This window comes from Petaurus breviceps, unplaced genomic scaffold (genome assembly GCF_028583685.1).
Source record: "Petaurus breviceps papuanus isolate PSGF00001 unplaced genomic scaffold, PetGlider_PUasm1.0 91041, whole genome shotgun sequence".
NCBI classification, from domain to species: Eukaryota; Metazoa; Chordata; class Mammalia; order Diprotodontia; family Petauridae; genus Petaurus; species Petaurus breviceps.
This window is the reverse complement of record NW_027187400.1, coordinates 22,104,552-22,117,280: the sequence shown is the minus strand read 5'-3', so window position 1 is coordinate 22,117,280 and position 12,729 is coordinate 22,104,552. Positions and strand designations below refer to the sequence as shown.

At 42.2% G+C, this 12,729-nt stretch overlaps 1 long non-coding RNA gene across 1 annotated transcript; it reads left to right on the top strand.

Moving 5' to 3' along the window:
- The first annotated feature begins 8,026 nt into the window (after window positions 1–8,026).
- LOC138154442 (uncharacterized) lies at window positions 8,027–11,584 on the top strand. The gene is made up of 2 exons (XR_011166610.1): window positions 8,027–8,588; window positions 8,881–11,584. It is a non-coding gene; the product is annotated as an uncharacterized lncRNA (long non-coding RNA).
- Window positions 11,585–12,729: the final 1,145 nt, after the last annotated feature.

Sequence of the window (12,729 nt, the reverse complement as noted above, 5' to 3'; positions counted from 1 at the left end):
TTAACCCAAGGTTGTTGTGGCTGTTTTAAAGGTATGATGGGTTTGCTATACACTGAATCCCAGAATCCTATGCTCTAGGATTTGGAAGAGACCTCAGACTCTGTGGTGCAATGGAAAGGGCCCTGGGTTCAGAGTCAGAGGACTGGAGTTTGAATCCTGCTTCTTCTATATATTGACTGTGTGACCTTGAGCAAGTCACTTTAACATCTCTGGGCCTCAGTTTCCCCATCTGTAAAATGTGGGAATAGACTCAATGACCTCTGGGGTCTCTTCCAGCTTAATTCTATGGTCCTATGGCCCAGCCCATCCAGAAAAAGAAAACCTTTCTACAAAACACTTCCTATTAACAAGAAGGAAAAGGAGGCAGAATTGTTCTGGCCTTGTGGGGGCAGCTTCCTGAGGTAGGGGAGGTTACTCCACCTTGTGATGGATTGTGGTCAGGAAATAGAGTAAGCGTCAAGCTAGCCACATAGAGGCTGTGGGCAGGGTAAGCCCGTTACCCTCAGTACCCTGTTTTTCTGTGAAAATGATCACATCTGTTGCTAAGGAAACACCCATAACTTCAGCAAGTCCAAAGGAGCCTGCCCTATGAATATTCTTGAGCTGAGGAAAGGAACAGGAAGGGCTGCTGGCTTCTCAGCAACACTAGCTGAGCCTTCTGAGCAGCAAGTGCTGTTTTATTAGCCGATTTCCTTCCTCTAATAAACAATTGTTAAATGTCTATCATTTAGTGCCTAGGGATCAGGAGGCAGAAATGAATCGGTGCCTGCCCTCAAGTAGCTCACATTTCACTGGGATGCCTGGGGAGGACCACCCTGAACCTTGTTTCCTTTCTGTCCCCATTAGCTCCAAAGTATCTGTCACAGCCTAGACACTTAAATCTTTTTTTATTGATATTTTCTGTTTCTTGCATCACCAGAGCATTCCGAAGATGCCACACCTCACAGACCCTTAGTAAATGCTTGCTGATCGATCGACTTATTGATTTGTGACAGAGAAGTTTTTTTAACATCTCTGTGCCTCAGTTTCCTCATCAGTAAAATGCAGATAATTGGGAAGACCTTGGCTCCCTGGGTGGTTTGGAGAGGAGCACTTTGTAGACTACATTTATCAAGTACCTACTCAGACTTACTGTCTGTGAGACTCTGGGCAGGTTACCTGACCTCTGTTTGCCTCGGTTTCCTCATCTGTAAAAAGGGGCTAATAATAGCAGCTACTTCCCAGACATCTTGTGAGGATCTGATGAGGTCACAAGTGGTTACTTAGCACCTTGCCTGGTACAAAGTATGTGCTATATAAAGTTAGCTATTGAGAAGAATGAAAAGTCTGAGAGCCAGAGTTTCTGGGTATTAATTATGACTAGCAAATAATTACTAAATTGAGGTCAGTGGTTCTCTTGAAAACCAAAGATGAACCTTGAAGACCATCAAATGATTAAATATCATTGGGAAAAGGGTTGTCTCTGAGGGGTGAAAATCAGCTCTGATTGGTTAATAATTAATAAGAGAATGAATACTCTATCATTGGGAAAAGGGTTGTCTCTGAGGGGTGAAAATCAGCTCTGATTGGTTAATAATTAATAAGAGAATGAATACTCTAATGAGATGTGGGCTTATTCTAATGAGGGACTGGGGACCCATGATTCTGATCATGTCAGTACTCTTAGATCATTCAGCCTCCAGCAATATATACAAAAAAATCCATTTTCCTCCCAGACAATGAACAACGAACAATGGTGGATAAGAACTCTACCTAGATAAGATGGTCTGGATGGAGTGAATTCTTTGGGCAAGGTCAGAAATATCCTTGAGAGGCTAGGCTTTGAATGTGACATACATAAAATTAGTTATTAATATAATAAGAAAATAACAATTTTCCTCCTCATTATTGGGGCAGCTAGGTGGCACAGTGGATAGACTTCTGGGTCTGGAGTCAGGAAGACTCATCTTCCTGAGTTCAACTCTGGCCTCAGACACTTACTAGCTGCGTGACCCTGGGAAAGTCACCTAACCCTGTTTGCCTCAGTTTCTTTATCTGTAAAACAAGCTGGAGAAGGAAATGGCAAACCACTCCAGTATCTTTGCCAAGAAAACCCCAAATGGGGCCCAAAGAGTAGGATATGATTAAAACAACTGAACAATAAAAATTATAGTTATTATTATTACTAGGTGTCAAGTACTGACCTTGAGGAGCTTTCATGTTCCTGGGGAGACATAATTCATGTATGAATAAAAACTTCCTGATACAACACACATTTTGGACAAGTCACCTCATTTCTCTGTGTCTTGGATTCACGATCTATAAAATGAGACAGTTGGGTCAGATGGCCTCTGTGGTTCCTTTCTCCTCCAGGTCGATGGTCCCGTGATCTTAATACCAAGTAATTTTTAGAGAGAAAGAATGTTAGAAATGTGAGTTGTACTTATTATCATCCAGGAACTGTCAGGGAAAGGGAAGAAATGGCCCTTAGGAGGGGATCGGTGTATAAAGTTTCAGAATTGGAAGATGCCTCTGAGGGCAATTAGCCCAAACTGTACCTGATGGAGAATCCCTTTGGCACCCTCTTTGAAAAGGGGTCATTGACCTTTTCCATGGATACCTCTAGGGATTGGGAGCTCACGACTTCTCAAGACCAACTGATGGGGGAGGGAGGAGGGGGGAGATAGGTTATACAGGAACTCTGATCAATGACCAGAATCCCTGCGATGCAGTCTGGAAGGAATTCAGTAGGCCCAAGCAAACTTGGAGTCAGGATTGTAAAAGTTTATTGTTACGCTTTACAGCAGGCAGGGGTTCTTAGGGAACCTGTAAGTTTATTGTTACACTGTACAGCGGGCAAGAGTTCTTAGGGAACCTGCAAACTTAAAGAAGACATAGGTATAGTTTTTAAGGAGTCAAGACAGTAAATCAGATGTCAATTATGCTAACTAGGTGAGTAAGGGTGGGATTAGGGAGGAGTTAAGGAGTGGTCAGTGCTTAAAGGAACATGCACTTTTAATGTCAACTGCGCAGGCATATTGCCCATAATTCACTGGGAAATAGCCTAAGGTGGGGCTACCTGGAGGTGTGGTTTTAGGCTTAAAACGTCACTAAGTCAGCTAGCAGTCAAGACTGACTGAGAAGTGCCTAGTCTGCCACCCATTAGTGTCATGTTTGACAAGATGGATGTTGGGAACCAAGGCTAATGGAGACTCAGTATGTGTATAATTGGCTAAGGAGTTAACCTATAGATAGTGCATTGACGGATTCAAAGATGCAGTTGGCCATTATACTAAGGGGAGATAGCATTTGCCTAAGCTAAAATGTTTATAGAACGTTTAGTGAAGGATTCATAGGTGTAGCTTGTTATTGTTCCAAGCAGAGATAAACAGTTCATGAGTTGTTGCTGGGCAGAGTGCTGGCAGGGGGCAGGGGCAGAGTGAATGCTCTGAGGCTGGGGGGAGGGGGGAAAATGTGATTTTACAGATTGGTTTTACAAACTGATATTACACATATGGATCCCAAGCACCCCATCACAACCATTACATTTTGGAGACAGATGTAACTGTTCAGAAGACTTTGCTGACATCCAGCCTCTGCTACTTTCTTGCTTCTAGTTCTGCTTTCTGGGAATGAATAGAATGAATTTATTCCTTCTTCCGCATGGCAGCTGTTCAAATCTTTGAAGGCAGTTTTCATGTTCCCTCCAAGTCTTCTCTTCCCTGGGTCAAGCATCCAAAGCTGATCTTTACATGGAATGATCTCAAGGCCCTCCTGGGGGCTCTCCTCTGGCCACTTTCCAGCATGTCAAAGAGCGGATGCCAGAACTGAATTCAAATCTCCAAATGTGGGACAAGGCAGAGAACAAGGCAGGGGACTTCTTACTTCTCTGGGCCTAGACATCATATCTCTTTTAACACAGTGTGAGATCACATTAGCATTCTGCTTTGCCTTATCCTAATGTTGACATCGATTGAGATTACAATCAATTAAAATCCCCAGACCTTCTTCTATGCCTCTTCCCTCTCCTACTTGTGAAATTTATTCTTTGACTCAAGTATATATTAAATTTCATCATGTTAGATTCAGCCAGTGTGCTGTTACCATCTTATACTAGCTTATGAGAGCTGATTGTTAAATTTTCAGTGAGAGTCTTTACTCCTCAGATATTGGCAAAGACTAAAAATATGGACTTGGTTTATTGTCTTTTGATTGTCCAGATTTAAGAAAGTAATGGAAAAAATGTTAATAATGCAGATTAAACTTTAAAATGTTTCATGTGTACTTTTTTTTGAGAGCTGGCTGTTAAACATTTACCAAAATATTCCTGAATTCAGCCCAGTGTTTTATCTTCACTATGCCATCCAACTTGTTGGCTATCCTTCTAACTTTTATGTCATCTGGAAATCTGATGAATCTGCTTTCTGTGCATTTTTCCAAATCATCCATAAAAATATTTATTTTCATAGCTATATGTACGGATCTCTGGAGTACTCCACCAAAGAGACCTTTTATTCTAGCAAATTCAACCAAGTCCAAATCCACCTAAGTAGTTGTTAGTCAAGGAGGCCTTGAGGTGAAGAAAGTCAGTTTAATTAAGAAGAGGCTCAAGACTCCCTTGGACCAGTTTCAAAAATACTTTGTGCCCCGAGAAACTGACAAGATTCAGCAAGACTCTGAATAAGATCTATAACATGTATCTAAATTGTACTAAGCTATCTGTCCAATGTTACTTAGTAGCAATAACTCATGTGGAACAATAGGTAGAGAGCTGAACTTGTCAAGAAAACCTGGGTTCAGATGCTGCCCTGTCAGACACTAGCTGTGTGACTCTGGACAAGTAACTTAATTTCTCTGTGCCTCAGTTTCCCCTTCTGTAAGATGAGGGGTTTGTACTGGATGGGTTGTTAAGGTCCCTTCTAGCTCTGAATCTGTGGTCCTATGCTGACTAATCCCATGATATTCACTATCCTAAAGAAAGCTTCTCCAGACTTGCTATACTTGTGAGCTACTACACTCATATATTCCTCTTTACCATCACTTTTTCTGAAAGTAGTCTACATTCTTTCTCTACTTCCTCGCCACCCATTCTCCCTTCAGGCTCTTTTATTCTGACTTCTGGTATACCTCTCCACTGAGATTTCTCTCCCAAAGATGATCAGTGATCTCCTAGGTGACAAAACTGATGACTGTCTTCACTGACCTCCAGGTGACATAAGATGATGTTGACTATCCCTTCAGGGTGATGTAGAGGCCAGTGGTTTGGGCTGGGCCTCTGAGGCATGAATCATGACCAAGTTCTGCTGTGAACTCACGATGAACTCACCTTGGCAAGGTGTGATTTTTCTATTTCTGCATCTTAGTTCCATGGCTGTAAAATAAAGGGGTTCAATAAGAAAATCCCTGAGGAATTGTCTTCACTTTTGGATCTCCAAGCTCTTGGGTCGATGTCTTACACATGTTTGTCTTGCCTTTTCCTTCCCCTGTATCCAGCTTGTATCTTGTAATCAATCAAATAAACATTTACTAGTCAGTCAATAAACATTTATTAAATGCTTTCTGTATTCCAGACATTTTGCTAAGATATAAAGAAAGCAAAAAGATAGTTATGCTTTCAAGAAGCTCACAGTCTAATGGGGGAGACAACAAGCAAACAAATGTGTAGAAACAAGCTGTATACAGGATACATAGAAAATAATCAACAGAGGGAAGGCCCCAGAATCAAAGGAAATGCTTCTTGTAAAAGGACAGAATTTAGCTGAAATTTGAAGGAAGGCAGGGAAGCCAGGAGGCAGAAATGAGGAGGAAGATTATTCCAGGCACATGGGACAGCCAGGGAAAATGCATGGAGGCAGGAGATGAAGGGTCTTGTACAAGACAAATGGACCTATACTCCAAAGAGGTCAAAGGGGAAAAAACTGCATACTTACCAATATATTTATAGCAACTCTTAAAGGAATACCTATCAATTAGAGAATGGCTGAACAAATTATGGGATACTAAAATATGGGGATACATTTGTGCCATGAGAAATGATGACATGTTTTCAGAGAAACCTGGGCAGTTTTGAAATGATGCAGAGTAAAGTGAGCAAAAACAGAAGAACAATTTTTACTATAATAACGATGTAAACATGAACAGTTTTGAAAAACTTAAGAATCCTGAGCAATGCAATGATCAACCATGGTTCCAGAGAACTGATCACGGCAGATAGACCATCTCCTGACCCAGAGGGGGTGCACTAATATGCACAGTGAAACATGTATTTTTGGACATGGCTAATGCAGCATTTGTTTTGCTTGACTATGCATATTTTCACAAGGGCTTTTCTCTTTCCAAGGTGAAGTGAGCTCTGAAAATAGATTTTTTTCTTAAGTGAAAAAAATTCAAACCACAAAGCTCTGGTTTTCACTTCCAGAGTATTTTCCAGTATGGGGTGTCTAGGGTGTTCAAGGAGGATTAGCACCTCTGGGGTGAGGGCTTGCAGACCCTTTTCAGGGTTGTTCACCCACCTTTGGTGTCCACCTGCCACCCAGCTCTCACCTGGGGCTCCAAGTAGATGTACAGCAGCCATACACCTATGAGACTCTCAGCAGGGTGAGGGTAACTGACAGGACTCAACACCAGTGGTAAGTTAGGGAGGTGTCTACCCCAAGCATGTGAAGACTTCCTTAGAAGAATGGGTGGATGAGAACAATTTGTTTCGATGGCTATGAAGGCTATAGAAGCAGGCGCTGTGGAGCACTTAGAGTTTGGCCAGACATGGAAGACGCCAAGGTCGTCCCCGTCAAATCTTGGCCAGACATGGAAGACACCAAGGTCATCCACTGGCAGGCCGTCAGAGCTTGGTCAGACATAGAATATGCCAAGGTCGTCCCCGTCAGAGCTTGGCCAGACATGGAAGACACCAAGGTCGTCCACTGGCAGGCCGTCACCAGTCATCTTAACTTTTGTCTTGCTGTTGGACTTCAATGACTCTGAAAGAGAGAGTGAGGCTGATGACTTTGTACAGTTCTGCCTCACTTAAATCCAATTCATTTGCAAGTCAAGGCACCATCCTGTGATTCCACTGGTCCTGTTTGAAAACGAAGGATAAACTAACCAATACAGTGAACATGTTTGACATCATGTTGTTTGTCCTGAGTTTGAAACCTACCCCACATACTGAGTGACTCTGGACTAGTCACTTAACTTTTCTCAGCCTCAGTTTCCTCATGTAAAGTGTGGACAATACTAGAACCTTCTTCCTAGGGTTGTCATAAAGCTAAAATGAAATAATATAGACAGAGCGCTTGGCAAATTTTAAAGTACCATGTAAACATTAGTTATAGTTAATAGTCTCCATTTTCTTTCCATCTATAAAATGGAAGAATGCATCAAATACGACATGGCTTGAATTGAGTAGCTTTTGGCCAAATTAGCAGCCTCTTAGTTGTGGAGACTGTGTCACCAACCTACATCCCCCACTCTCCCCAGAGACCCAAGTGGGATAGGGGAGAGTGTGTCCTCCAAGATTTTGGGAGGAAGTGTTCATATTCTTGCTGTCTGTTACATCTTCCATTTAAGTGGTTAAATGGAAGTGAATTCTAGTCCTTAGCACCTAAAGGGGAGGGGTGAGAGGGGAAAATGAAACTGGTTTCCCCCTATCCATTTAGGTCCCCAGACAGACTATATCACTGAAACAATATTTATAGTCATTTGGATTTGACCCATCCTGTTGACTCCAAGTCACATAACTTTTTTGTGCCTCAGTTTCCTCATCTCTGAAATGGGAATAACATTCCCTTGCCCTACAAAACCCAAAGGGGTATGGCATAGGCCAAATTTTATCATACATAGATTGAAGAGGGAAGATGATTTATTCCCTCTGTCATATTACTTCCCTTCCTGGTACCCCAGTGACTTTCTAATACCAACCCTACAGGTCAACCTGGTCTTAAATTCTAGCGGCTTAATTATTTGCCACCCATGCGATGTTGGGCAAATTATGACCTTTTCATGTCTCACTTACTTCCTCTGAAAGGAAAGGGTTAGACTAGATGATTTCTAAGCACTTTTGATCTGTACCCCTAGGAGAGGAAGCCTCTGCTCTCAGAGTTCCTGAGAGGAGGCCAGCTGTGCAAGAGGCAGGAAGAAGGGAAGGATATTAGTTATTTTTAAGTCTTGTGGAAGAAGGGTAAAAGAAGTCCCCTTCCCCTGCAGAAGCAGCTGTTCCTGATTTTCCTGGGAATGGCAGCACCATCATCCTGGTGGTCTGGATTCAAAACCCCAGCAGATGGACCTATGAGTACAGAGCAGAATTGTTTTAATGGAAGGAAGAACTTCCTAACAATGAACACCTTTTCAGAGTAGAATGGGAGAGCAGAAAGCCATAGATTTGCAGCTGGAAGGAAGCTCAAAACTTCAATGCCCTTATGTTATGGATGAAGAAAATGAGGCTGAAAGGCTCGGTGACTTACTCAAGGCCACACAGAGAGTTTACAGAAGGCAGAGGATTCAAACCCAGGTTCTCTCACTCCCAATCCAGCACTCTCCATTGTAACATCCTCCTTGGAGACAGTGGGAGCCATGGAAAGAATGCTGGATATGAGAAACTCAAAGAATCTGAGGTTTGTCTCTTTCCACCTTGGTTTTTTCTTGGTATACATTTCAGGGTGTGTGTCTCTGTGGGTATGTATATGTTTTCATGTGAATATGGGACAGCATCAGTAGGATTCCCCTTGCTGGAGTTCTTCAAACAAAGCCTGTATGACTATTTGTAATTTATTTCTCCTCACTGGATGTAGTTGAGTTGGGGGCTAGATGGCCATTGTTGGGGACATAGTTGAGAGGATTCCTTTTCTGTAAAATGTAGTCTCCTTGAGGTCAGGTGCTGTCTCATTTTTTTCTTTTTAATACCAGATTGAGAACAGAGTGGCATCGAGATGGGTACCACCAAGTTCACTTCCAGATGTGGCATGCCTATTGGATGAGTCTTGTTTCAGCTACTACTAGGTCCAAAGCTCACTGTAGAAGGTCACTCCTTGTTACTTAATGCTGGGATGGCTGCAAAGCTTGGACAGTGGAATGCTACTCTCCTGACCTTCTGAAACTCACAAGGTCAGTCTCCAGTACCTTCACCTAGAGTGAAAAAAAGCAAACGCTCGGACAGGATACAAGTTGGCCTTCATTGGAATTGCCCTGAACCTCTCTCCTTCAAGCATGCTGTCTCACTGGATTACAGTGGTGGAGTCCAAGAAATCCACCACAAAAATACCCAAACAAGAAGATGACTGACATCTTGATGAATGCCTCTGAAGTCACTCAGAGCCCCTCTTCCCTATGTGGTCAAACTGACCAGAACCAGTTACTGAGTATCTGTCCACTGGGGCACCAAGGTCTCTCTAAGGCCCTTCCATACATCACTGTGATTCTCCCAGAAATGGGCTCCCTATACTCTTCACATGGGAAGACACATGGGCCTGTGTCAATACTCCTTACAAATACAAAGTCATTTCCAAAGAGAGAAAATGTTAATAATTTGGGCAGGGAGAAGGATTGTGGGAAAGCTTCACATAGGAGGTGCTGCCTGATCAGAGCTTTGAAAGAAACTAAAGAAGCCATGATTTGGAAGAAAGGGTGTACAATCCAGCTATGGTCTGGTGGGGGATACTGCTGGTGCATAGGAACTGAGGTGGGAGGTGGAATATCAGAGGATCCCTTTGTTTTCTATAGGATGATAGCTGTAGTGTAGGAAAGGACCACAGAGGTAATCGTGTATGTTGAATAGTTGCCAGGGGAGTTTACTTGTAAGGGAGAGTGTGGGAAGGGGAGGTATTAGGTGGGAGCAAGGACCTTCAATGCCATTCTCAAGCAGAACTTTCTATTTTATCTTAGAGACATTGGGGAACAATTCAAGATTTTTTTTCAAGCTGAGTAGCTATGGTAAGACTTGGGCGAAACACTCCAAGTTCTCTACCAACTCAGAAGCTGTGATTCTGTGCACAGTGGAAGGAATAAGGGGCCAGAGCATAACAACAATAGTAACAATAGTTAGCATTTATGTGGCACTTCAAATTTTACAAAGCAGTTTATAAATATTCTCTCATTTGATCTTCACAACAGCCCTGAGAGTTTGGTGCTATTATTACTCCCCCCTCCCATTTTGCAGCTGAAGAAAATGAGTCAGGCAAGGGTTAAGTGACATACCGAGGGTCACATAACTAAGTGTCTGAGGCTGGATTTGAACTCAAGCCATGCTGACCCCAGGTCCAGTTCTATATGCACTATGGAACTACCTAGATGCTGTTAGGAGAGGAGAGAGGGTCAGGCTCAGAAATGGATCTATACTTAAAAAATTGCTCTCTGAACAAAACTGGGAAACCTAGCTAAGAATTTTAAGTTCATGCCTGAAGAATGCTTCTGCAGAGGAACTATTTCTCAGCTTCACTGGAAACCAACAGGAAGACATGGGTTTGAATCATTTCAGGAATGAATATGGTTATACAGGATCCTGGGATCATAGCTAGAAGAGACTTCAGATCCCCAGTTAGGTCGCTCTTTCATTTTACAGATGAGAAAACTGAAGCCCAGAGTCACACAGGTAATGTTAAAGGTGGGACTTGATTTTCCCCAATTGATAAATGGTCAAAGGATATGAACAGGCAGTTTTCAGAGGAAGAAATTAAAGCTATCTATAGTCAGGTAAAAAAAAATGCTCTAAATGGCTATTGATAAGAGAAATGCAAATTAAAACAACTCTGAGGTACTACTTTGTACCTATCAAATTGGCTAATATGACAGAAAAAGGAAAATGATAAATGTTGGAGAAGGTGTAGGAAAATTAGAACGCTAATGCATTGTTTGTGGAGTTGTGAACTGATCCAACCATTCTGGAGAGCAATTTGGAACTAAGCCCAAAGGACAACCAAACTGTGCATATCCTTTCATCCAGCAATACCACTCCTAGGTCTGTATCCCAAAGAGATCATAAAAAGGGGAACAGGACCCACATGTACAAAAATATTTGTAGCAGCTCTTTGTGTTGGCCAAGAATTGGAAATTGAGGGGATGTCCATCAATTGGGGAATGGCTGAACAAGCTGTGGTATATCAATGTAGTGGAGTACTATTGTGCTATCAGAAATGATGAGCAGGCAGATTTTAGAAAAACATGGAAAGACTTATGTGAATTGATATTGATGAAGTGAGTGGAACCAGGAAAACACTGTACACAGTAACAGCAACATTGTTAAGATGATTAACTGTGATCGACTTAATTCTTCTCATCCAAACAATGATCCAAGACAATTCCAAAAGACTTATGATGGGAAACACTGACCTTATCCAGAGAAAGAACTATAGAGTCTGAATGCAGACTGCAGCAAACTATTTTCACCTTTTTTTTTTCACATGGTTTTTCCCTTTTGCTCCGATTCCTCTTTCACAACATGACTAATGTGGAAATATGTTTAACATGATTGTACACGTATTACCTACATCAGATTGCTTGCTGTCTTGGGGAGGAGGGAGGGAGAAAAATTTGGAACTCAAGATTTTACAAAAATGAATGTTGAAAACTATCTTTACATGTAATTGAGAAAAAATACTATTAAGAAAAAAAATAAGGTGGGACTTGAGCCCAGTACTACTGACATCCGAGCCAGGAGAATTTCCGTGATACCATGCCACATAATAATAACTTCTATTTATGTCATGTTCAGTGGAGTCCCTTCCTCAAAATGGCCCAGTGACATAGGGTGTACTGGTATTTTTCACCATTTTACAGGTAGAGAAACTGAGGCTCAAAGAGGCAGTCTGATGTCATGGAAAGAATCATTGATCTCGAATCGAGAGTGCTAGAATTCAGATCCTTGCTTGCTTTTTACTACTTATGTGATGTTGGACATGCCATATCACCTCTGTGAGCCTCAATTTGGTCATTTGTAAAATGAGGAAGTTGGACCAGGTGACACCTAAGGTCCCTTCCAGCTAGAAATCTATGATCCTATATCTTATCTAGAATTCTATAGCTAGTAAATGTCAGAATCTAGGACCAATGTTGTTCTTTCCCCCAAGTTGCCCCAGTCCATGAAAGCTTCCTTACCAACCTCCCTATATTTACAGTCTTTCTCTCATTCAAAGTCCCCAATTCTGTTCAGTTACTGGAAGGGGAAGAAGGGAGGCAGGGGGAGAGACTATTACGAGACTCTGGTTCACATTGTACATCTCTTCCCGTTATTTTGGGCCATGAGTCAGTAGAGGACCCTGGTCAGAACAGCATTTGACTGAGTAAAGAGCTACACACACACACTACACTACACACACACACACACACACACACACACACGCACACACGCACACACATACACACTATTCATTTCAAACAAGTCTATGGAGAGGGTAGAGGATTACAGGTGAGTACATATATTGAACTGTGACCCAGGCATCTCTTGCTAGGCTTAAAAGGGACCCAAGAGTAAAAACACCAAACCTTGAAACAACAGATTCTGATCATTCACCCAAGGAACACTTGAAAATTTTATCCAACACTGGACTGACTTATTAAAGAAGGAAATGTGGCTTCCCTCTCCAATCCATTTCCCACACTACTTCCAAGTTCATTACACCTGTTGCCCAGGTCTGATTGTGCCACCCCTCAGATCAAGTAGGGTAGGGTAGGGTAGATCAGGGTAGGGTAGGATAGGGTAGGGTAGGGTAGGATAGGGTAGGGTAGGGTAGGGTAGGATAGGGTACGATAGGGTAGGGTAGG